Below are 23,251 nucleotides of genomic sequence, written 5' to 3'. Positions count from 1 at the left end.
CTGTCTGGCCTTGAGCAGATCTCCAGGCCTCAACATTTTTGCACATGCTGTTCCTTCTGCTGGAATGCTTTTCCCTATCCTGTCTGTTAATAGAGACCAGCCCCTCCTCACCACCTGGCTCAAACACCACCCATGCCAGGAGGCCTCCCTGAGCCCTGGTCGCAGTAACACAAGCAGCAGCAAGGTCTGGCTGTGCCCTTGCCCACGCTACAACCCTGCCCCATTTCCCAGGTGAAGAAACTGAGGCACGGAGACCCAGTCACTCTCACGCGGTAGCCAAGAGCTCACGTGAACTAAGGCAGGGCCCCATGACTTCCTCTGTGAGTCTCACCTCCCAGAGCTCAGTTTCTTCATTCTCCTGCCCCCCCCCTCGCCCCGGGAGGGTTGTAGGGCCTGGGGTGGGGGCGGGGAGGGACTGTGGGTGTGGAATCCTCACCAATGGCAGGTCCCACACTGTGCCACAGGACACTCAGAGCCAGGCCGCAGCCGGCAGCAGGGGCCCGGGTCCTCAGACCCTATGGCTGTGGCTCCTCTGGGGAGCAGGGAATCACACAGAGGACCCCTGGTGTGTGAGCGGGCGGGGACGGGGGTGGGGGGAGCTGGAACCAGGGTGCTTGGTGTTGCGGGTTGGTTTCCTCCACTCTTCTTTTTTTTTTAATTTTTATTTATTTATTTATTTATTTTTGGCTGCGTTGGGTCTTCGTTGCTGCGCTTGGGCTTTTTCTAGTCGCGGCAAGCGGGGGCTACTCCGTTGCGGTGCGTGGGCTTCTCACTGCGGTGGCTTCTCTTGTTGCGGAGCACGGGCTCCAGGCGTGCAGGCTTCAGTAGTTGTGGCACGCGGGCTTAGTTGCTCCGCAGCATGTGGGATCTTCCTGGACCAGGGATGGAACCCGTGTCCCCTGCATTGGCAGGCGGATTCTTAACCACTGCGCCACGAGGGAAGCCCTCCTCCACTCTTCTGAAGCCACAGTGAGGGCCTGCTGAAACCCCAAGAGCTCAGAATCAGAGATGGACCGTGTACTGTGGTTATCAACGGCGTCACCCTGCAGAGACTGGGCAGGATGCTTAAAGTTCCCCATCAGCCTCAAGGAGTCTGAGAAGCGTCCAGAAGGACCTCATGTCTAAGGGGGGCTATGGCCTCGGGGATAAGATTTTGTGTCTCATCCTTGCTGTCTCCATCTTTGCTTTCCTTTATCAAGGACACTTCACGTAAACTACCTCTTGTATCCTCCCCGCAAGTCCTGTGACACAATGCTATCCCATCTTATGGATGAGGAAACTGAGGCTCAGCCAGGTAAGGGCCAAAGTTCCTCCTACACACCCTTGGCAGAGTCCAGGCCCAGTGTCCTTGATGGGGACTTGAGGGACAAGCAGGGGCCTCCTTCAGGTGACCCAGGACACATCTGGCTCCAGAGCTGGCATGATCTTGCCAGGGTCAGGGGGACCCCCTGCGCTCGCTGTGTGCCCTTCACTCCTTAGCTCTCCACTGGCACACAGGTGGGGCCTGCCAAGCGCCCCCATTTCACAGGTGAGGAGACTGAGGTGGAGGGAGCCCAGCGTCACACAGTGGTGTGTGCTGGAACCAGGACTGCAGGTGGCATAAGGAGTGTGTGGCGGGGTACCCCCTGTAGAGAGACAGTCTGGCACCCAGAAAGGAGGGGCCCCTGCAGACTCTGGCGGCTGCTGCTGGGCCCGGGGGTCCACAGGGCACTAGGCACAGGTGAATGGAACTCCGTGGGGTTCAAGGTGGAGAATGGATAGGGAGTGACCTCAGCCTGTGGGGACCCCCACTGGGGCCCAGGCGGGGACAGCAGGAAGGAGGGCCTTTGCCGGGTGCCGGGCTGACTCTCTCTAGAAGCCGGTGTCCAGAGATGGTGCCAGGGACCAGGAGGGAAGCAGAGCAGACACCTGTGCCAGGTTCCAGGTGTGCCTGGGCCCGGGCGTAGGAGACAGAGACCGTGCGTGTGAGCCCGTGTACGGTGGGAGGTGGGCGTGGCATCTGGGCTGGCTCTGTGGGCACGCGTAGGTGAGTGTGCCCACGTTTGTGTGAGCACACGTGTATGGGCGTGCTCGCCTGCAAGTCTGAGGGCAGAGTGTGTGTGCGTGGCCGTGGGTCCCCATCAGGTGCCTGGGGGTCCCCCCATGTCTCTCTGGGAGGTGTCAGAGAATCGAATGACCCCAAACACATGTGCTAGTGCCATGGGCCGTTACACATGGGGACACCAAGGCACGGAGAAGGGAAGCAGGCTGTCTGGCTTCACAGCTAGCAGAGGGTGGCGGGAACTTGAAAATCTGCATCTGGTTTCAGCCCGCACCCTCTGACCCCAACCCCAGAACTAGGGGCTGAGTCTCTTGGGGGCCAGGCGCTGGGCCTGCGCTAAGAGCCATCACCCCACGGACCCCTCCCCGGGCTTCTGTGGGGTGTTCACTGCCTCGAGTTGCAGATGTGGAAACGGAGGCCCCAGCCGGCACGTGAGCTGCCCACATGGAGACTGGGCTGTCTGCGTCCTGAGCAGGGCTCGGAAGGCACAGTTGCCGCAGGGACTGCGTGGGCCCTGGGCCATCACTGCGGCTCACCTGCTCTCACCCGCCGGCTGACAGACTTGAGGCTTTGCCCGGCTTCTCGAACCTCGCTCGTCCCTGCCCGAGACTAAGGAGCGTATCCCAAGGACCTGTACCCCTGTGGGCACAGCTGGCTCTCAAAGTCCTTGCTCTTAGAGACAGCCAGTGGGGACGGTGGCACCGGAGGGCTCCCCAGGCATGGGGCTCTGGCAGAGCCAAACCAACCCAGCAGGTTGGGTGGGAACCAGGTGGGCCTCGTTCTATCCCTGCACCCCACCCATGCAGGACGATGGTGACCTTATTCCTGGCCTTGAGGACAGCCTGGGGCAATGGACAGAGGGTCAGAGCTCTGCTGTCACCTGCAGTGGGGTCAGGCCACTGTGTTGCTCTTAACCTTTGTTCTGCGTCCTTCAGTGGAGCTCGGGACCTGGCCCCCAGGTTGCAGGGTGATACTCACATGAGCAGGGGAGGAAAGGGCTTAGCACAGAGTAAATGGTCAATAAGTGCCGGCCGTGGTTAATTAGGCTCGATGACGCTGTGTCTATGAGAGTGACCGGCACACCAGTGTGAGGTGCCCCGGGCGGGAGGGGACGCAGCAGGCAGGGCCCGCTGGGGGTCTGGGAGGGGCCAGGGCAGGACCCACCAGCCCCTGTTGCCAGTCGCCTCTGAATTCAGATATGCCCCCGTCCCATGTCTGGCCCTTTGCCTGGCACCACGTTCCACTCCTTTTTTTCTTTTTTTAATGTTTATTTATTTATTTGTCTGCACCGGGTCTTAGTTGCGGCACGTGGGATCTAGTTCCCTGACCAGGGATCGAACTCAGGCCCCCTGCACTGGGAGTGCGGAGTCTTAGCCACTGGACGGCCGGGGAAGTCCCCCACGTTCCGCTCCTAATGGTCCTGACAGCTCTCGGGGTTCAGAGCTCCGGCTCTGGGGTCAGCCAGCCTGGAGGCTAGCCCCGGTCCTGCTGGATGGCTGGGTGACTTTAAGTGCATCATTCAACTGCTCTGGGCCTCAGTTTCCTCATCTGAGCAAAGGGAATAATGGTAACACCTGGTCCAAGGGAATGGGCTCTTTGAGGATAGAAAGAGCTGTTGTAGTGGTGCAGCCCCAACTACCACCTTGTCCCCCAAGAGCCCCAACCTGCCTGCACCCTAGCTGCCGCCACCCCACCTGCAGGCTCAGGCCGCGTCCCCTGAGCCCACCACCTCCCCAGCCAGCACCGGCACCCCCAGCCCTCCCCGCTGTTGGACCTCGGAGTTCTCCCCCGCCGTGGGCCGTTGGGAGGCAGCCCCGCCCTCTGACAGCCCCACCATCACCCCCGGAGCCCTGCCTCGGCCCAGCGGCTGCCCTCAGGTAGGGTGGGGACACATAAGCCAGGCTGTGGGAAGGTTCCTGAGTAGCTGGTGGCCTGGTCCAGGGGTGGGGGTGAGGGGGAGCAGGAAAAAGGGAAGGGGGTTAAGCAGGGCAGGGCCTGGTCCCGTTGCGCTTGAAAAAGGTGACTCCAGCTCTGCGAAGGTGGCTGTGAAGTGGGCCAGACCGGATGCCAAAGCCGAGGTCTGGGCAGGCTGGAGGCCGGGGCCCAGCCGTCCTGCACACCCCTGCACAGGTGGCAGAGCAGAGGGAGGATGCCCCAGGCCTGGGCCTGCGAGCTGGGGGGGGTGGGGTGGCTTGAGGCTGCAGGGACTTGGCCAGCGGACCAAGCACTCAGAGACGATGCCCAGCTGGGAGCCCTGCTGCCCAGGCCCCCACCGCATGTCCCTTGCTGATGGTGGCCCTCCCAGGGCTGTGTGCCGCCTTGCCCGCTCTGCTGCCCTGGCCTCTGCCCAGCCTCCCTCGCCCTCCCGCCCCTTCCCACAGCTGTGTTTATCGGCCTCTCGAACCCTCATTCCTTCCCATTGTCTGCTGCGTCTGACCCACCCACTGTGGGCCGCCTCCGGGGCAGGGAGGGCCCACCAAAGCGAACACCCTGTCACCTGGAGGGAACTGGCTGGGGCTACCTCTGAGCCTGTGCAAGCATGGCCTCCTGTCCCAACAAGGCTAGTCTGCACGTCGCTCTCTGAGCACTGGGCCCTATTTGTCCACACCCGGCCCCCAGCTCTGACACTGGCCAAGTGCTCACCTTGGCAACCAGATTCCCTTGCTCTGAGCCCATCAGCCCCCAAGCCTTTGCTCAAGCGGTACCCTCTGCCTGGAATGCCCCCCTGCCCACTCCCTTGAGTGAACCAGCCTTCAAAGCCTTCTCCAGGAAGCCTTGAGTCCCGAGGAGAAATACGTCGCTGGTCCTTTCTGGTCCCCAGAGTATCTTGTAGGATGCAGACCTGGCTGAGGCACCAGGGGATGGGATGTCCTTTAGGGCTGTGACTGTAGCTAAGTGACCTTGGAGTTTGAAGCACCTAGAACAATACCTAGCAGAATAGAGGATTCTTTTTTGTTTTTTTTATAATGGTCATGTCGTTTTTTTTTTTAATTTTTATTGAAGTATAGTTGATTAACAATGTTGTGTTAGTTTCAGCTGTACAGCAAAGTGAATCATTTATACATATACATATATCCACACTCTTTTAGATTCGAGTAGAAGATTCTTAAATGAAAGAGAGAGGAAGCTGAATGGGGCTGAACTGCGCAGAGAAAAGAGGCCAGGCAGCCCTGAGTCCACCGCAGGGCTGTAGCTGCCACGTCAGGTTCAAGGGCAGCAGCCCCGTGCTGAGTCCCGCAGTCAGTCACCACTGAGTCCTGACCCCACTCATAGACTCCTCCGAATCCTAGTAACAGACTGACCCCTGAGGCACACTGAACTCTGATCCTAATGACACACTAAACCCTGATCCCAGTCACGGGCTGAACTCTGACCTTGCCCATGGACTGAGCCCTGATCCTGGCCACATGCTGAGCCCTAATCCCTGCTCACATTCTCAGACCTAATCCTTGTTCACATTCTCAGACCAACCTTGGTCAAACATTGAACCCTGACCCTGGTTATACATTAAGCCCTGATCCTACTCTCCCCTTATCACTGGCTCTACTTTTACCGACTGAACCCTGACCCTCTTTGCTCCCAAACTGAGCCTGTCCCTGTTTCCTGAGTCATGACCCCTTTGCATCTGCTCCACCCCCTCCTCACCAGGCAGCCTGGAGAAAGGGGTCTCAGCTCAGCTCCATCCCAGCCCCCAGCTCTGAACCCCGGTCAGGGGTGGGCCTGGGGTGGTTTCCTGGGCCTGTAGATTCAGGAGGGGCTGATGAGCCTGCCCCCCACCCCAGGAGGCATCACTCAGCCACCCCCATCGCTCCCTGGCTCCCAGCACGCTGTCAGGGGGACGGACGGCCCCGGGAACTCGGCCCACACGCGGAGCTCCTTGGAGCTGGAGGAGCTCAGTAAACACCATGGAAAAGAGGCCTGCTGGCACCGCCGCCCGGGGAAGTGGGGTCAGTGCTCTCTGCAGCCCGCGTGCTTGGCTCTGGACTCCAGCCCCCCGGCAACTTCTCTTGGGCTCTCCGGCCACAAGGTCAGACAATAACGACCCTGCCACAGGCAGCCACCCAACAGGGCTGCCACCTTGTCCCCCAAGAGGCCTGCCTCCACCCAAGCACGGTGGCCCCAGTTCACTACCAGCACCTCATTGCCTTTGGGTTCAGCATTGCCCTCTCCCACCTCCTTTTACAAAGTAAGAAACCGGGGAGTTCCCTGGGGGCCTAGTGGTTAGGATTCTGGGCTTACTGCCGTGGCCCGGGTTCAACCCCCTGGTTGGGGAACTGAGATCCTGCAAGCCGAGTGGCGCGGCCAAAACACACACACACACGCACACACATACACACGTGCACGCGCACATGCGCACGCACAAAACATAAAAAATAAGAAACCACCGTTTGTAAAGCACCTACTGCGTGCTGTACCCTCCAGGCTAGACCAGGGCCCAGCACTGACCAGGCCTCAGTAAGGCTTCCCACGCTTTCCTGGCTTCTCCTCACCAGAGCCTGGGCAGTAAGGTCCTAGCACCCCATTGACCAGGTGAGAAAACTGAGGCTTAGGGAGGCTTAGATAAACTTTCACTGTGAGTAATGACTCCACAGCCTGTCCACCAGTCAGTCCTGCGGTTCAATGCGTGTCCAGCCACCGCTCTTCTCACTGTCACCGGCAGCTCTCCCTTGCACGGTCACAGAAGCCCCCATGGTCTCCCTGCTCTGCCTCTGCCCTGAAAGACCTTTTATTTTATTTATTTATTTATTTTTAAATTAATTAATTTATTTTTGGCTGTGTTGGGTCTTCGTTTCTGTGCGAGGGCTTTCTCTAGTTGCGGCACGTGGGGGCCACTCTTCATCGCGGTGCGCGGGTCTCTCACTGTCGCGGCCTCTCTTGTTGCGGAGCACGGGCTCCAGACGCGCAGACTCAGTAGTTGTGGCTCACGGGCCTAGTTGCTCCGCGGCATGTGGGATCTTCCCAGACCAGGGCTCGAACCTGTGTCCCCTTCATTGGCAGGCAGATTCTCAACCACTGCGCCACCAGGGAAGCCCTTAAATTTTTTAATAAGTTTATTTATTTATTTATTTGGCTGTGTTGGGTCTTTGTTGCTGCGTGCAGGCTTTTCTCTAGTTGCAGCAAGCGGGGCTTCTCTTGTTACGGAGCACGGGCTCTAGGCGCGTGGGCTCAGTAGTTGTGGCGCACGGGCTTAGTTGCTCCACGGCATGTGGGACCTTCCCGGACCAGGGCTGGAACCCGTGTCTCCTGCACTGGCAGGCGGATTCTCAACCACTGCGCCACCAGGGAAGTCCCTGAAAGACCTTTTAAAACGTTAAGTTCCCTGTGTCTCCCTCCTGCCCAGACCCTCCTGACTTCCACTCCAGCTCAGGGGGCCTTCCTGGCCACCCGCTGTGGAGAGCAGCCCCCGCTCCCCGGCCTCCTTCCTCGGCTTTCTTTTTCTCCATAGTATTTATAACCATGGGCTCCTATTATTTACTTGTTGCTGTGTCTCCCCACTAGAATATAAGCCCCTGAGAGCAAGGACTTGGTCTGTTTCCCTCACGCAGGCTCAGTGAAACCTTGTAGACAGCCTGTTCTATTTGCTGGATGAGCGGCCATGTGAACTGGTGAACGCGTGGATGTGTGAATGGACGCGAGGGCAGCAGAACCAGGAGGCAGCCCGACTTAGCTAGTTTCTTTAAATATTAATTAATTAATTAATTTGGCTGCACCGGGTCTTATTTGCAGCATGCATGCAGGATCTAGTTCCCTGACCAGGGATCAAACCCAGGCCCCCTGCATTGGGAGCACGGAGTTTTACCCACTGGACCACCAGGGGCCCCAAGAGGGCCCCCTGCGCTTTGCAGGGTTGGGGGGAATGCCCAGCCCCCAGCATGAGACCAGGCTGCTTCCAGGGTGGGTAACCTCAGGGCTGTCCCCTCCCCTCCTTCAGGCGTCTCCCACAGTCCCCTTTGCAAGGGGTCTCACCTGACCTCCCCGCCCCCCTCCCCCCCCCCGGAACTCCCTCCCTCCTGCTTCTGCGCAGTGTCTGCCACACCTCCTTACTGTGTGTTGCCTGTTCATTGTCTTTCTCCCAGCTGCGGTGCAGATTCCAGAAGGAGGGATTGCGCTGGTCTGTTTCCTTCACTGCGGCTCCCACGGCCTCTAGGACAGTGCCTGGCACAGACCCGGTGCTAGTCCACGTTTACTGCGTGAATGAATGAAAATACGTGGGTCAGCCCTTGGCACCCAGGGAGGTAGCAGTAAGTGCTAGCCATTGGTGCAACTACCGCCCACGTGAGCTCAGGCCCTTCCCTTGCCTCTTAGGTCTCCATCTGCAAAATGCGGACAAAAAAATCTGACTCCATAGGGTTCCTGTGAGGCTCCAATGAGACCGTGGACAGGAAAAGTGCCTTAGAAAGTGTGGACTGCACTGTAAATGGTGATTCAGGACACAGTCAAAGCCCAGCTTTGTTCTTTTTTTTTTTGGCCGCGCAGCTTGTGGGATCTTAGTTCCCCAACCAGGGATTGAACCCAGGCCTTCGGCAGGGAAAGCTCCAAATCCTAACCATTGGACCACCAGGGAACTCCCAGCCCAGCTTTATTTTTGCTGTGTGTCGGGGGAGGCAGGGATGACTGTGTGCTGCGGTGGTCTGGGAGGGCTTCCTGGAGGAGGCATGCATGGACAGGCAGACCCAAGGAGGAGGAGGGAGGGCACTGCTGACAGGAGGAACAAAGGCAAGAGGAGAGAGGAGACCCACAGGACTGAGGGAGCTGCCGACCACGCAGGGGTGGGGGTGGGAGTCCTGGCTGAGGACCGTGACGTGGCTGGAGCACCCCAGAGGCCTGCCCTGCCCTTGTTGACATCAGCAGCTGTGGCCTGCGCCAGAGGCCCTGGTTGGGGTGGCCCCACGCATCACCTGCCTTCACCCTTCGTTCTGACAGGTCCCGCCAGGTGCCCCACCCTCCACCTGCCGTGGGCGGCTGCCTCCTCCCTCCTCTCCAGGTCACCCTGGTCATTTGGTTCATGGCTGAGCTGAAGGCACTCTGACTGCCCCTCAGCGTCCCGACAAGTGGACTCGAGATGCCGAGCGGATGCTGCAGCCCCTCCCCACCCTGACAGTCTGGGAGCTCCTTGCTCCGTGACCTTGGGCAGAAGACACGAGGACTCAGAGCCAGGCAGTCTGCGTTCAAATCCTAGCTCGGCCTCTTGCCCCTTGTGTGACACCAGACCTGCCACCTTACCTCTCTGTGCCTTGGTTAGACAGGGACACTGACGCGCTGAGCGCAGGGCTGCTGCGGGCGTGAGGGGACCATGACCAGGCAGGGCCTGAGCTGGCGTTCAGCCTGTTCTGGCGATCACCCTTTCTCATTCCCCGGGCTCTCGAGTCCAAGCCAGATCAGCATTAGCACTGAGCCCATGCACCCAATTTACAGATGAGAACACTAAGGCACGGAGAAGCAGAGAGATTCATTCACAGCCAGGACCGACTACGCAATTTTTAGGCCCCCAAGTAAAATGAAAATCGGGTCCCCATGCTCACAAGTTATTAGGAACTGCAAAATCGAGGTGGCGGCAGCACGTTAAACCAAGTGCGGGGTCTTTCTGAGAGTAGGGACTGTGTGAAACTGGCAAGGAAGGGGTAAAGCTGGGAGTGGAACCCAGATGGGCTGGCGCCCAGCTGTCCCCACTTGAGGACTCCTGGGTCCCTTTCTGCCAGAGCCCGGCTGCCCAGGTGTACCCGGGGGTTTCTGCAGTGACTACAGGCCCCATAGGGATTTGGACAGGAGGGGTCACTTAATAAGGACACCAGTGATTCCTTAGGCCCGAGTGGGGAAGGGGATTGAGAGGCTGGCATTCCAGCTTTGGTGTGTATGTGTCTGTGTGTGCTCACCCAGGACACAGAGGCAAGAGAATGGTCTGGAAGGAGCCTGAACTTCCAAGGAGATGCACGTGTGAGCCCAGGTGTCCATATGACCCCGGCAGCTCTATGACTCTGAGTGGCCACATGACCATGGGTCACCCTATGACCTGGTAGCCATATGACTCCTGGCAAATGTCTGACCACAGGTGATTGTATGACTCCAGGTAGCCATATGACCCCAAGAAGCTGTATGATTCCAGATGGCCATATGACCCCCAAGTAGCCCTGGGAGGCTGTATGACCCTGGGCAGCCATAGGACCCCAGGCACCTCTATGACCCTAGGCACCTAGATGGCTCCGGGCAGCCATATACCTCTGAGAAGCCGTATGACCCCAAGCACCTCTGTGACCTCAGGGAGCCTGCTACTCTCTTGCCAATTCCAGCACCTGGAGGTCCCGCCATGGATTTGTCCCCCTTGGGGCTGGGCAGGCACTGTCCTCTCAGGTCTCGGGTTCCATCATGGGCAGTTGGGGGACTTTGCCTTGCTTAAGATCTGGGACCTGTAGGGTGTGGGCCCACCTACCCCGCATCCCTGGACGTCCACACTCCACCCTCTGGGGGCTCCCAGCCTCTGCTTTCACCTCTGGGCTCAAAGAGATGAGGTCTGTCTCCCAAGGTCACACAAGGAAGTGGCAGAGAGGGGAGCCTGCCCCTGTGCTCTCTGTTCCGGAGGGAGGGTGGCTGTCAGGCAGACAGATGCAAACCAGCACCCTGAGAACCCGGCCTGGCTCAGAGCAGGTGCTCAGAAATACATAGTTATAAAAGAGCTTACTAACTGAGATCTTGGGACTCTGCACACGAGTCTGTTTTTAAAAGTGTTTGTTGCTTAAAAAAAACAAAGGAGAGGGTACTTCCCTGGTGGCGCAGTGGTTAAGAATTCTCTGCCTGCCGATGCAGGGGACACGGGTTCGAGCCCTGGTCCGGGAAGATCCCACATGCCGCGGAGCAACAAAGCCCGTGCACCGCAACTACTGAGCCTGTACTCTAGAGCCCGCGAGCCACAACTACTGAAGCCCACGCGCCTAGAGCCCGTGCTCCGCAACAAGAGAAGCCATCATCATGAGAAGCCCGTGCACCGCAATGAAGAGTAGCCCCCGCTCGCTGCAACTAGAGAAAGCCTGCACGCAGCAATGAAGACCCAATGCAACCAAAAATAAATAAAATAAAAATAAATAAATTAAAAAACAAAACAAAACAAAACAAAGGAGAGGTTTGCAAAGGAGCAGAGGAGGCGTCCACTAAGGGTGTCCAGCTGGCACACGTCTGTGTCGGCATGTAGACCGCAGTCTCAGGAGAGAGCTCCTTGCCTCAGTTCCCTAAAGAGATCTGGTAAGGTAGGGAAGGGGCCAGGAGCACAGTAAGCCCTCAATTAATGAGCAGGCTTATTGTCTCAATCACAGTGAAATCTGAGCCATCCCAGGCTACCGAGTTCAGGCACACCAGCTCCCTTCCCCGTCTAGCCCCTGGGAAGTGCTTCTCAGGCACGGAGATGCTGCTCACTCATGCCGATGGGTGGTAGCTCACCCACTTCTCACAAGAGCCCTCGAGGCGGGAACTGTCACTCCTGCCTCCTGGAAGCTAAGAATACCCAGGTCCAGCGAGCTGAGGGCAGAGCCAGGCTTTCAGCCCAGGCAGGCGGCTCCCAGGTGCGCTCCTGACTGCCACCTCCTCCAGGTAAGGTCCCCTCCATTTCACAGACTCAGGCTCATTTACAATGAAGTCAAAGTTCAAACCCAGGCCCCGTGACCCCCCTGAGCCTGTGTGCGGATCACCCCTTCACTTCCCAAACCCTGACCTGCCCCGAATCTTGCCCCTCCCTCCTACCTCTCCCAGGCCCAAGCTCCCATCCTCCCCCTGCCCCCTGGCACCAGGATCAGGGATGCTAAGGGTCACAGGGGCCCCATGCCCTCTGCTGCAGGTGTCCTGAACCTGAACCAGGTGGGGTCACAAGATGAGGATGAAAGCTCCTGACCCATGTAGGCATGTGACTGTGGGAAACACACAGAGTGCTGGGTCCAGTCCTCAGCAAGTGCTCAGTCAACGTTGGCTCATGTTGTTTCAGGGGTCCATGGAACCCCCAGAGTCTCTGCATGGGCCCTAATTAAGAAATTCCTAGGGGAAATTCCCTGGTGGTCCATTGGGTAAGACTCTGCGCTCCCAATGCAGGGGGCCTGGGTTTGATCCCTGGTCGGGGAACTAGATCCCACATGCATGCCACAACTAAGAGTCCGCATGCGCAACTAAGAAGAAGTCCACATGCTGCAACCAAAGATCCCGCATGCCGCAACGAGGATCTCCCGTGTTGCAACTAAGACCCGGAGGAGCCAAAATAAAGAAATTAAAAAAAAAAAAAAAAAGAGATTCCTCTTCTCTCTCTCATCTGTCACCCTCTCCATCCAAATATGTCTGCAGCCATACTGTGGGCAGGCTCTGGGATGTATCAGTGAACCTGGCCTGGTACCCGTCCCTTGGACAGGGCTCACAGACCACTAGAGAGGCAGACAATGCCCAATTACAGTTGGGAATGATTGGTGAAGGGGCAGAGTGCCTCAGAGCTCATGGGAGGGAGCCACTCACTCCTCCATGGCAGGGCATCCTGGAGGGCTTCCTGGAGGAGGTGATTCCTGGCAAACTTCCAGAAATGGTCAAGGTTACAGTTTTATATTGATAGTTCTTAGGCCTTGGGGGGGGGTCCATGGATGAGAGGGACATAGCCCTGCTCCAAGAGTCCCCAGGTGAGGTGGGGAGAAGGCAAGCTCACACAAGCAGTAATGGAGATGTTGTCATGCCCCAGGCTCCCCACAAGTGTCCCTGCAGGTCAATGTGCTTACAAATGAGGACACAGGATTCCCTCCATCATTTGTTTAAGATTATTCAGAATGTACAGAGTGACAGCCGAGCAGTAAAGCAAAGCAGGTGTGAAGCTCTTCTGAGCACAAGGCCTGTGCAACTGCCTGGGTTGCACAGCTATGACAGGTAGGTGCCCACACACACCCTGCTCTGGAGCCAGGCCAGAGTCCAGGGCAAGAGGGTCTCCCATGTGTCCAGCTCTCTCCTTACACGACTGGGGGGCCAGCCATTCAGGGGGAGTGAGGAGAAGCCGGGTAGGGGCCCCGTCGGCCCCATTCCCAGGCCACGCTGGGCAGCTGGATGGTGGGGCCACAGGCCACAGACACATTTTCTGCTCCATCTTGGTCAGCTCAGGCTGCTACAACAAGAATATCATAAACTGGCCGGCTTAAACAGCAAACACCTATTTCTCCCAGTTCTGGATGCTGGGAAATCTGAGATCAGAGTGCCAGCATGGGGTTCTGGGGGGGTATCCTCCTCCAGGTTGCGACCTCACCCAGACTTCCTTGGTGCACGCATGCGGAGAGAGCGGAAGAAAGCTCTCCCCTGTCTCTTCTTACAAGGGCACTAGTCCCATCAGGAGGGCTCCATCCCCACGACCTTATTACCTCCCAAGGGCCCACCTCCAAATATCATCCCATTGTGGGTAGGGCTTCAAGATGAATTCTGGGGAGATACAAGCATGCAGTCCACAACACCTTACTTGGTGGTAGCACCTGGATGAGGAGCCGGCTGGTTAGGCTGGGATGGAGCGCTGGCAGAGTGGCCCTGTCCCCGGTCCTCGTGCACATGCGTGTACATGTACACGCATGTACACACGTACATGCACACGTTCAGTGTTGGGCACGTGCACATTGGAGCTGTGCTTTCCTTTAACTTTGCTCTCTGTCCAATCTCTGTGTGGAGCTCCGGCTTACAGAAGGCAATTCATCTGATGTTTCTGTATCTCATGCATTTATTTACACTTTCAGAAACATTTATGGAGAGCCTACTGAGGGTCAGAGCCTATGCTAGGCTCCACAGCTACAGCGGCTAGTAAGCTGCATTGCCATCATTCCATTGCGTGACTATCTCACCATTTATGTATCTGTTCTATGGCGGACGGGCACCTGTGTTTCCCATTCCACTATGGGATCCTTAAGGATAGCGAGCAGATCTTGCTGCCAGCTCTCGTCCTAGAACCTGGCATGGTACACAGCACATAGCAGGCACTCAGTAATTATTTGCTGAATGAATGAAAATAAAGAAGATTCAATAAATACCAGCATTTAGTGAATAATTAAACAAAGTTATTAAGTCCTTATGCTGTGCTCCTTACTATATCAAGTCTTCTTAAAGAGCGTTATTGAATCCTCACGATGACTTGTGAGCTAGGTATTATCAGAAGTCTCATGAACAGATGAGGACTCTGAAAGGTGAAGTAAGGTGCCCGCGACCATACAGTTGGCACACAGGACAGGCGGAGTTGCTTCTGCCTCCATCCTCTGGCCGTAAGAGCCAAAACCCAACAGGGCAGGTCAGTAGATAGTTATGAGCACTCACAACGTGTCAGGGGCCACTTCGGGCTCTTTATATATACCCTCCTGATGTTCTTAGTAACCCCTCATTGAAGTATCACATACACACGGAAAAGCACACACATGACGAATGCGCAGCTGGAGAACGTTTCATAAACAGAACACATCCATGTAACCAGCACCCAGATCAAGAAACAGAACCTCACCAGCACCCCAGATACTCCCTCTGTGTCCTGGCTCTGGCACTCCCTCCTCCAAGATTAATCACTATCCTAATTTCTACCACCATTTATACATTTCTACCAGTTTATCTACATGGAATTCTGCATGTTTTAGGGTCTGGCTTTTTTTCCCCCCCTCAAAATCATGTGTGAGAGTCACCCACATTGTTGTATGTAGTAACTGATTATTCATTGTCATTGCATTATGTGAATATATCACAATTTATGTATCCATTCTATGGTTGATAGGCATTTGGGTAATTTCCACTTTCTGGCTATTACAAACAGTGCCGCTATGAACAGAAAAAGGATCATATAAGATATGCATCTAGGAGGTCATAGGGTTTACATAGAATCCGGTACTTCTAAACAGATTTCCAAGATGGCTGCATCACTTTGCAGCTCCACTAAGGGGGGTATGAGAGTTCCAGTTGCTCCACTTCCCTGCCAACACTTAGTATTATCAGATTTCCCCATTTTTACTGCTCTGGAGGCTGTGCAGTGCACTCTTTATGTCTCAATCCCTTCAGCAACCCCATGAGATGGATTTTATGATCTCCATGTTACAGATGAGGACACCCAGGCTCTGAGAGGTGAAGTAATTTCTCCAAAGCCACTTAAACCCTGGCATGGGCGCAGGGCTGTCTGACCTCAGCCCATTATATCATCTGTTTCTCTTGTTTATCAAGCTGCCTTCCCCGACCTTGTCCCCAGGAGTTCCCAGCAGCCCCATCCTAGGGATTACAGCCACTCTGCTTGCTGGCTGATACCGGATGGGTGCCCGTGCCGTGAGTCAGGCTGCGAGTGGAAGGCCCCAGGTCCGGGGTCCTCCCCAGCTCTCCAGGGCGCTCATCGACTGGAAGGGGCAGGGGGTGGGGAGCGGGGGCGCACTGAGCGTGGGAGGTGGGGGTGGCGCGGGGAGGGGGAGATGGCTCAGGGCGAGGTAGGGACAACCTAGTGGAGGGTAAGAGGAGGGTGTTTGCCGTCGCACCTGGCGGCGGAGCCCACCCTTCCCGTCAAGGGCTGGGGGCGGGGGATGGGCTGGGAGGAGGGTGTTTGCAGAGGGCTAGGCTGGTGGCGGGCCACGGGGCTCTCCAGGCCCCTCTGCGAGGAGGGCGTTTGGGGAGAGGGAGGAGCGGGGTGAACGAGGGAGAGACGGGGGTTGCAGGTTCTCCCTCCCGCGGCTACCGAGAGGCACGCAGCCGGGGTCGGGGGTCAGGGCTCTAGGTTAGGGTCTGGTGCTCAAGCCTCGAGGAGCGGGGGCCGGGGAGGTGGGGTGGGCGCGGCAGCCCCTACCCCGAGGCCGGAGGCTGGATGCGGCCAGGGGCGGGGCCGGTCCAGGGGCGGGGCCTCCTTAGGCGGGGCGGGGCAAATCGGTGGGCGGGGCGCAAGTAGACCAATAGGCGCGCGCGACGCGGGCCCCGCCCCGACCCCCGCGGCGGCTGCTGCATAGTCATGAGCGCAGGCCGGCGCTGCGTCAGCGGAAGCGGCGCGCGGCGGCTGTTTCCGACCTGATAAAGCGGCGTTGTCCCCGCGCGCTGGCCACAACCTCGCAAGCGCTCCCTCTGACCCCGGGTCTATCGGTGACTGACCGCCTGCCCGGCCGGCCGGCCGAGGAGCAGCCGCCGCCGGGTCCCGCCGCCGCCGCCGCCGCCGCCGCCGCCGCCGCCGCCCCCGGAGCGCCGCGCCCCCGCCGCCCCTGCCCGGCCCGGCCCGGCCGCCCCGCCGCGCCGCCGCCCCGCGGCCCCGGCCGGAGGAGACAGGTGAGCGGCGGGCCAGCCGCCCCCGACCCCGCACCTGGGCACCCGGCACCTGCTGCTTCCCATGCCCACCCCACCCCCGCGCGGCCGCGGCCTCGGCCTCGAGCTCCGGGTCCCGCTCCCGGCCCGCCCCGCATCTCTTCCCTGGGGAGGGTGCTCCCACGCCATGGCCGGGAGCCTCCTCCCGCCCGGACACCCGCCCGCGTCCTTGGCCCTCTCCCTTCTCCCCGACTGCACCTGCCCGTCCTTGTCTCCGTCCCCCCAGCCTCCTGGAGCATCCCGGGCCCCTCGCCGCGGTGTGCACCTTCCCATGGACCCTGTCCCGGTCGCATCCCTCAGCGTCCCCCACCCCCCGTCTTCTCGGGTTACTCTACCCGGAGGAAGCCTGGCGCCTCGCCCCCTAGGTCCCGACCCTTCCCTGCGCCCTCGGCCTGATGTCGCCAACTTTTGAGAGTTCAGCCTCTGTCCCCTTTGCCTGAACCCCTCCTGCCCCCAGCACACGCACGCCCTCAGCACGTCTAGCCGGGCTTCCACACTTGGGGCTCCGAGCTGACCCCCGGGGCTGTGCCTTTGTTTCTGTCTTATCTGCACTGTCCTCTGGTCTGTCCCTTTGAAGACACCTCTATTTCCCGCAGCCAAGCTGTGCCTGGAGGAGAGGGGCCAGTGCCTCGGTGCATCCAGGTCCAGAGCCCCTGCCCTGCAGAAGTCCCCGCACATTTATCTGCATCTCTGCACTGCTTTCCCTTTCCCGTGCTGCCTCGCCCTCCTAGAGCTCTTGAGCTTAACCCATTCCTCCCCAAGGTGTGTTGCTCTTGACTGGGCTCCGGGGGAACACATTCCAGCAAAGGGCTTTTTCAGAGGAGGTATGTCAAAATGGGAGGGGCGGTGGTTTGAAAAAAAAAAGCACAGCCTCCTGGTTAACCATTCATAGTGATTCTAGGTGTGTGTGTGTGTTGGGGGGGGTGGGACACACACTTGATCTCCTAGGGAGTGTGAGATTTTTTTCCTTTCCAGTGGGGGCACTGATGGGTCAGACTGAGCCACCCAGCCCCATCGGATACCCTAGTTGACTCCCGCAAAAAGGGGCCTTGTCGCTTCTGGTTTTGGGGGCATCTCGTAGCCTAAGGCCTGGGGCGGCAGGAGGGTGTACGGGATGAGTGATCGAAGCAGTTGTTGTGGGTTCACATGATTGTCCGAATCGAAGCCTGTTTCCCCTGGGAAAACCGAGGCCGATCTTTGCGGCATTACCGTGAGTGAGCCCTGCCCTTCCCTGCACCTCAGCGTCTCTGCTTCTCCCGTCAGTGACGGACAGGTAGGGTTACCCACAGGGGAAATCTTTCATCTCTTCCATTTTGTGCTTGTAGTAGGAGAAAAAGGAAGAATATAAAAAGCTGGAGCATTGGTTTACCGATGAAGTGTACTAAATGGCTGGGCATCAGAAACAGTGACCCCAGCCTTCTTTAAAAAAAGGAATAATCTCACTTTTCTGCTAGATCTGAATTACGTATTAAAAGAAGGAGTAAGAGTTTATTCAGTGCTTGAGAGATTTTGCAGAATCCCCTTGAAGGTGGGGAGGTGCAGTGACTGGCCTGGAGCTATGTAGGCCCCAGGTGGGAAGACCCAGGCAGACGTAAAACGCCAGGGCTTCTGGAGAGAGGGTGGGGAGTAGGTTGTCTTAAAAATCAGGACTTTCAGTCCCATTCAGGCTAATTGTTTTTCATGGGCAGCAGCTGTAAAGGGAAGAAGGTGATCGTTCGAGATGCATTTGAAATGCATATGAGGTATTTAGTGTCGGGTGTTGTGTGGACTGGGTGTTTCCCCGGGGAGGCTGCCCAGGGGGCTCCGGGCCTGTGAGAGTTGCCAGCTTCCCTTGCAGAGATGCGTGCTGCAGCCTTGGCCCTTGTCGCATCGTGAAAGCAGAGCAGAGATTGGACTGGGTGATCTCTGAGGCGGCTTGCAGTTTTTAACGTCCTGGGGCCCTCTCTGCCTTCAACTTTGCTTGTTGGAGAGTGGGACGGGGCGGGAGGAGGCTGGGAACAGGACCCTGCCCTCTCGGAGCCGGGAGATCCCGCCCTGCAGGGCTGCAGGGCTGCAGGGGAGGAGGGGCTGCGGCTGTGGCAGCGCCCCCAGCCCCAGTGGAGGAAGGGGAACCCAGGAAGGTATTTTAGCCAGCGTTTAGGCTGCTTGGTGTTGGATTGGTTTTGTCCGTGTTGTCAGAGGGACGGGTGGGGAGGAGAGTGGACGGGCCTCCCCGGGGTCTGGGCTTCGCTCTCATATTCTGCCTGTGGTTGGTCCCTGTCAGTCATCGGCACCCTCTGCCCTCTCGCGCTCGTCCTGTGGGGCCCGGAAGCCCGGCCCTGTGTAGCCGGCAGGGGTGATTCGTGACTAACAGCCTGGCACGGAGCAAGGGTGCCTGGTGAGCGCCGTAGGTGGCAGACAACCCCAAATTGCAGTGCCCTCCTCGGGAACACCCCTGGCAGAGCCGTGCCTGTAATTTGTGGAGCCGGAATGCGCTGGAAGCCGTGTCCCTACTGAGGACGGGCGAGCATGCCGCTCCACACTCGCTTCCTCTGGTTTCCTAGGTTTTTTTTTTTTTTTTTTTGATCACAACAGAATTCCATTGATGAAGGTGTACTCAGCAGAACCCCATTAGGAGGGCTGCCTCGACTCCAAGCCAGGAAACATGAGAGCATTTTAGCTCTGCTGAGTGGAAATCTGACCAGAGGGAAAAAGCCTCCCAGATGAAGAGAGGCCACATAGAAAGGAGGGGGTGGGAGAGGACCCCCTCCCCTCAGCAGGGGCTCCCAGGCCGAGGCCAGGCCCGCCGCCCCTCCCCCACCCGTGCCTGGACAAGGTCCCCTTGTTTAGATCAGCTTAATTATCCCACCAAAATCAATGAACAAGGATCTTTTTAAACATGGAACTTTCAAAATGTGCTTCGAGTGGCTTTTTTTTTTTTTTTAAGGGTATCAAATGCTAAGCCTTTGTGAAACAAGGCACTTCCGCGAACGGGGAGATTGTGGACCTTTTCAATGTGGGTGCAAAGGAGGCTTCCCTGCCTCTGTTCACAGCAGTGTACACGGCAGTCATTTCCATCCCGCTGCCACTTGGGCAGTGGTGACATTGCTTTGTGCGGCTGCTCCTTTGGCAAGTGACTTTTAGAGGAGGCATTTTAAGAAGATTAAGACCCACAGGCTTGCGGGGCAACAGCATGATCCCCGCTGTCTCCGTGGCACTAAGTGTTCCTTTCACACCCGGGTCCTGCAGCAGGGCCTGGACACTTGTCGTTCCCACCGTAGCCGACATGGATGTGCTGCCCGGGCGCACGGGCAGTAGGTCTGTCTGGGTCGTTTGTTGAGTGAGCTCATCTTGGGTTAAGTACGCTGCTAGCTTTTTGAGAGAGAGGGTGGGAAAGGAAACAGGTTCCCAAGGTTGGAGAGAAGGGCTCTGAGTTCTCTTTGGCTAGTTTGGAACCTCACGCAAGACAGAGGTCTCCAGGGTCCATAGCAGGGCCCGCAGGGTGCCCCCAACGAGGGCGCACGCTGTGCTGGGCATTTTGCCCCCACCGAATGCAGGGCTGGGCTGCTGGCCATCCCAAGGTGGGATCCTCCCGCAGCTGGAGGATTTGCAGAGTCTTTTCAAGTTACTGAGCAAGGCTGCCTTGCCCTCACTCCCCCCTCTGCTTGGCCCCAAGCCCAGGTGAGGGAAGGTTTGTTCCACCTGGGTCCTTGGTGTTTGCATCCTCCCATGCCTGTTGAAGGATTTCGCTGGCAGTGAGGAAACCTGCATTCCTGAACCAGTGCCCGAGAGGTGCTCTATTGTGCCGCCTTCCAAAAGTACTTTCCAACCTGGGATTATGTGTCGCAGCTGGTTTTGAGCTTTTGGAGTTTGCTGGAGGGTCTCTGCTGGGGTTTCGCCTTTAAACCCTGGAGCCAGGTGAACCGGTTGGCAACCAAATTCTTCCCATTTCAAAGAAAGGAAAATCTTGAGTGCAAAATTCATAGCAAACCCTTAAAACAGATAAAGAGAGTGCATTTCTGGTCCAGATGTAGTGGTTGCTGTACTTTTACATACAGATCTCACTGCACAATTTTAAGCGACCACTTGGGTATTGCAAGGCCAGAAAACAATAAATAAGCTCCTCGTTGTCAACATTTTAGTCACCATTTTAAAAAAATATATTTATCCCAAAGAGTATGAGTTTTGGTTTGCAAAGAGAAAGGAATATTTTCCCATCAGTTATTTTGAGGGGAGGGGTTTGGGATGAACTTGTTTATCCAGAGGGCATGGACGGAGGGGAGAGCACCAGCTGAGGGTGTGGAAGGCTGAGCTTTCATCATTGTGAGCACCTGTTAAGCTGGGACTGTTTCAGAGGTATATTGCCTTAAAGCAGAGATCTTCAGATATTTTTGCCCCCATTCTGTAAAATAACTTTGAGAAACTATGGGCAGTTTTTTTAACTTGACATCTAAACTTTTTCCTTGTCGTTTAAAATAATGAAACACTCTAATGACTTGAAAGCCTACCATCACCCTTTGAAGAAAGGAGCAAACTGTTCTGAACAGTTTTAACATGTGCATCTTCGTTTCTTCCTGAGCTCCTACGTTTGCTCCACTTTCCCTCATGGATTTTACTCTAAGGCCACGCGCTTTGCTACTTGAAAGCCTTTTATCGATGATCGTTCACACTTCTCTGTCACCAGAGTACACATAAACCGCAACTTAAAACGTTTCTGTGATCGTGAGGCTGTGTTAATCCAAAAGAATTTTTTGTCACTGTAAATATTGTCAGTGCAGAATTGGTCACAGAGGCAGAAATGTATTGTTGATCTTGATAATTACTGGACGTACAAAATAAAAACACTGGCAGAGCGTGTGTTAAAGAGCTAGCTGGTTGTGTGGGGGGAGGGTCCCTTTAAGGTGCCTCAATTAAAGGAATTACCCACCTGTCCTTGATGCCAGGTACACCCCACCACAGGGGCTGAGGAAGGGAGAGTGCGAAGGTGACCTTGGTGGAGGGGGCGGGCACTGGGGCTGGGACTTCACCACCAGCGGTGTCACAGGCAGTTCAGCGCTGAGGATCTGTGAACTCAGACGTGAAAGTCAGCCACACCTGAGAACCCTGAGGACGCCTTTGCGTTTGCACACATGCCTGAAGGTGCTGCTCTGTCCCCTTACCGTGCTCGGTGGATGGAGGGGTAGAGTATCTGCCACTGCGTCACTAAATGGTGGCGTCCGTTCTGATCCACGTGTGCTTGAAAGTTTGACTGCATGTTTCCTAGATGGACTGAGTTAAAGGGCAGAAGACAATACAGCTCATAAGTGTGCGCATTTTGGTTAGTGGCAATGCATTTTTATTTGTTTGGGTTAAAATTTAAGCCTCTGGAATAGTGCTTTGAGTTAAAGAGGTTTTCGTTGGCCCTGCGGGGATCCTGTCGGCCTGCTCTGCCCAGCTCCCGGCTCCCGGCTCCGGCCGCAGTGAGTGTGTCTGCAGGGAGGAGAGCGGGCTCTTTGCTGGTCTCCAGGGCGAGGGCCCCTGGGCTGGGGGAGGGCCCCTGGGGGTACAGGGGCTCCTGACAGGTCGGGGTTTGTGGAAGTGGGGCCTCTCTCCCTGAGAAGCGGGTGAGGTTGGTGTTAGTTCCCAAACCTTCCTCAGAGCTGCTTGGAAGTCCTGGGCTGGTGTTCTCTTAGCTAAGCTGGAGATGCTCTCAAAGCATGGACCCTTACTGTGTTTAGCCTAAAAGCCAATTGAAATTGGATATGAAAGCAAGTTTAGTAATTAAACGACAACAGACTGCTCTGCCTTCACGCCCTGAAACAGGAAGTGCTTTGGCTCGAGGGCTGTAGAACGCGGTGTTGGGGGATAGCCTGTGACCTACGGGAGATCCTGAGTCACCAGGGGTCTCTGCTAATGCACGTGGTGGGGAGGAGGGCAAGGCTGCTTGCCCAGCTCTGTGGGCTTTTGCTCACGGGGGTCAGCTTGAAGTCCTACCATCGTTTGTCCTCAGATCCAGCCGTTAGCAATCCACTTAGGAATGCTTCGCGTTGAATGTGGACAACATGGGTCCTCAGACTGTGAGGCAGAGCCTTTGTTTCTAGAGATAAGTGAAGGTGGGGTCACGTGCCAGGGATCCTGGGGTGTATGCAGGTAGTGAGGAGATGGGCCAGGCCACGCAGCCTCACCCGCCCTGTGGAGGGGAGGGGGTGAGAAGCCCCCATGGAGCTCGGCGCACAAATCCCAGTTTACACTTTCTTGGCATTTTGGGCCTTGATGCTAAAATCAAGGATTAAGACCCTTACAACAAGGGCTTAGAGACAGGCCTGGGCTGCTCACGGGAGATCAGGGTGCCCAGGTGACCCTGCACAGCGGGGTTCAGTGTGCATGTCGTGCTGGGGGAACTGGGATACTAGAGTCACCGTTAGTGGCTTTTTCATATCACTTACGTAAAACTGTCGCATTAAAAGCTTGGTGGACAAAAAGCCTCCCCGTCAGGCCCTCTGCTGGTTGGAGCTGGGCCTTCCGGGGGCCTCCAGCGCTGCTTCTCCGTCATTCCGGGTGCCCACCGAGGGCAGCTGCGATTTGGTGCTGGGGAGGATTGGGTTGAGGCTGCCCTTTTCTTGGATTTGCCAGACGGTGGGCCAGGTTCTCAGCGAGCCTAGTGGGACAGGGCAGCTGAGACAAAGCTCAGGGCTGTCTAAAACATGTCTAGCTAGCTCATCCTTGAATTATTCAGATGTTGAAAGTGTCCTTAATTCTTAAGAGGATCCGGAGGGGCCCTGTGCCTTATTCTGCAGCAGAAGCGTCGTAGAGCCCGTAGAGCCCGTGCCATCCCTGGCTTGGTGACCTTGGCCCAGAAGCCGCCCACGGCTCGGCGCTTCAGCCTCTGTGTTAGAACCTGGGGGGCATAATGCGTATTTGTTCCTGGCACTTAGCAGGCCCGCAGAAGTAACACATGGA

At 56.9% G+C, this 23,251-nt stretch overlaps 1 protein-coding gene across 5 annotated transcripts in view; it reads left to right on the top strand.

Moving 5' to 3' along the window:
* Nucleotides 1-16,044: 16,044 nt before the first annotated feature.
* Nucleotides 16,045-23,251, top strand: part of SLC45A4 (solute carrier family 45 member 4) — a 106,573-nt gene continuing 99,366 nt past the window's right edge. The window contains exon 1 of one of the 5 annotated variants that reach the window (XM_082433839.1): nt 16,045-16,297. The gene's annotated coding sequence lies outside the window, so the exon portion shown is untranslated. Of the gene's footprint in view, nt 16,298-16,974; nt 17,158-23,251 lie in introns of those variants that run through there. The other 4 variants (XM_082433838.1, XM_082433836.1, XM_082433840.1 and 1 more) reach the window with 4 other exon arrangements.

The sequence above is a fragment of the Balaenoptera physalus genome (assembly GCF_965194825.1).
Source record: "Balaenoptera physalus genome assembly, chromosome: 17".
Taxonomy (NCBI): Eukaryota; Metazoa; Chordata; class Mammalia; order Artiodactyla; family Balaenopteridae; genus Balaenoptera; species Balaenoptera physalus.
Note: the sequence above shows the minus strand (reverse complement) of the source record. Positions and strands in the feature narration are given on the sequence as shown.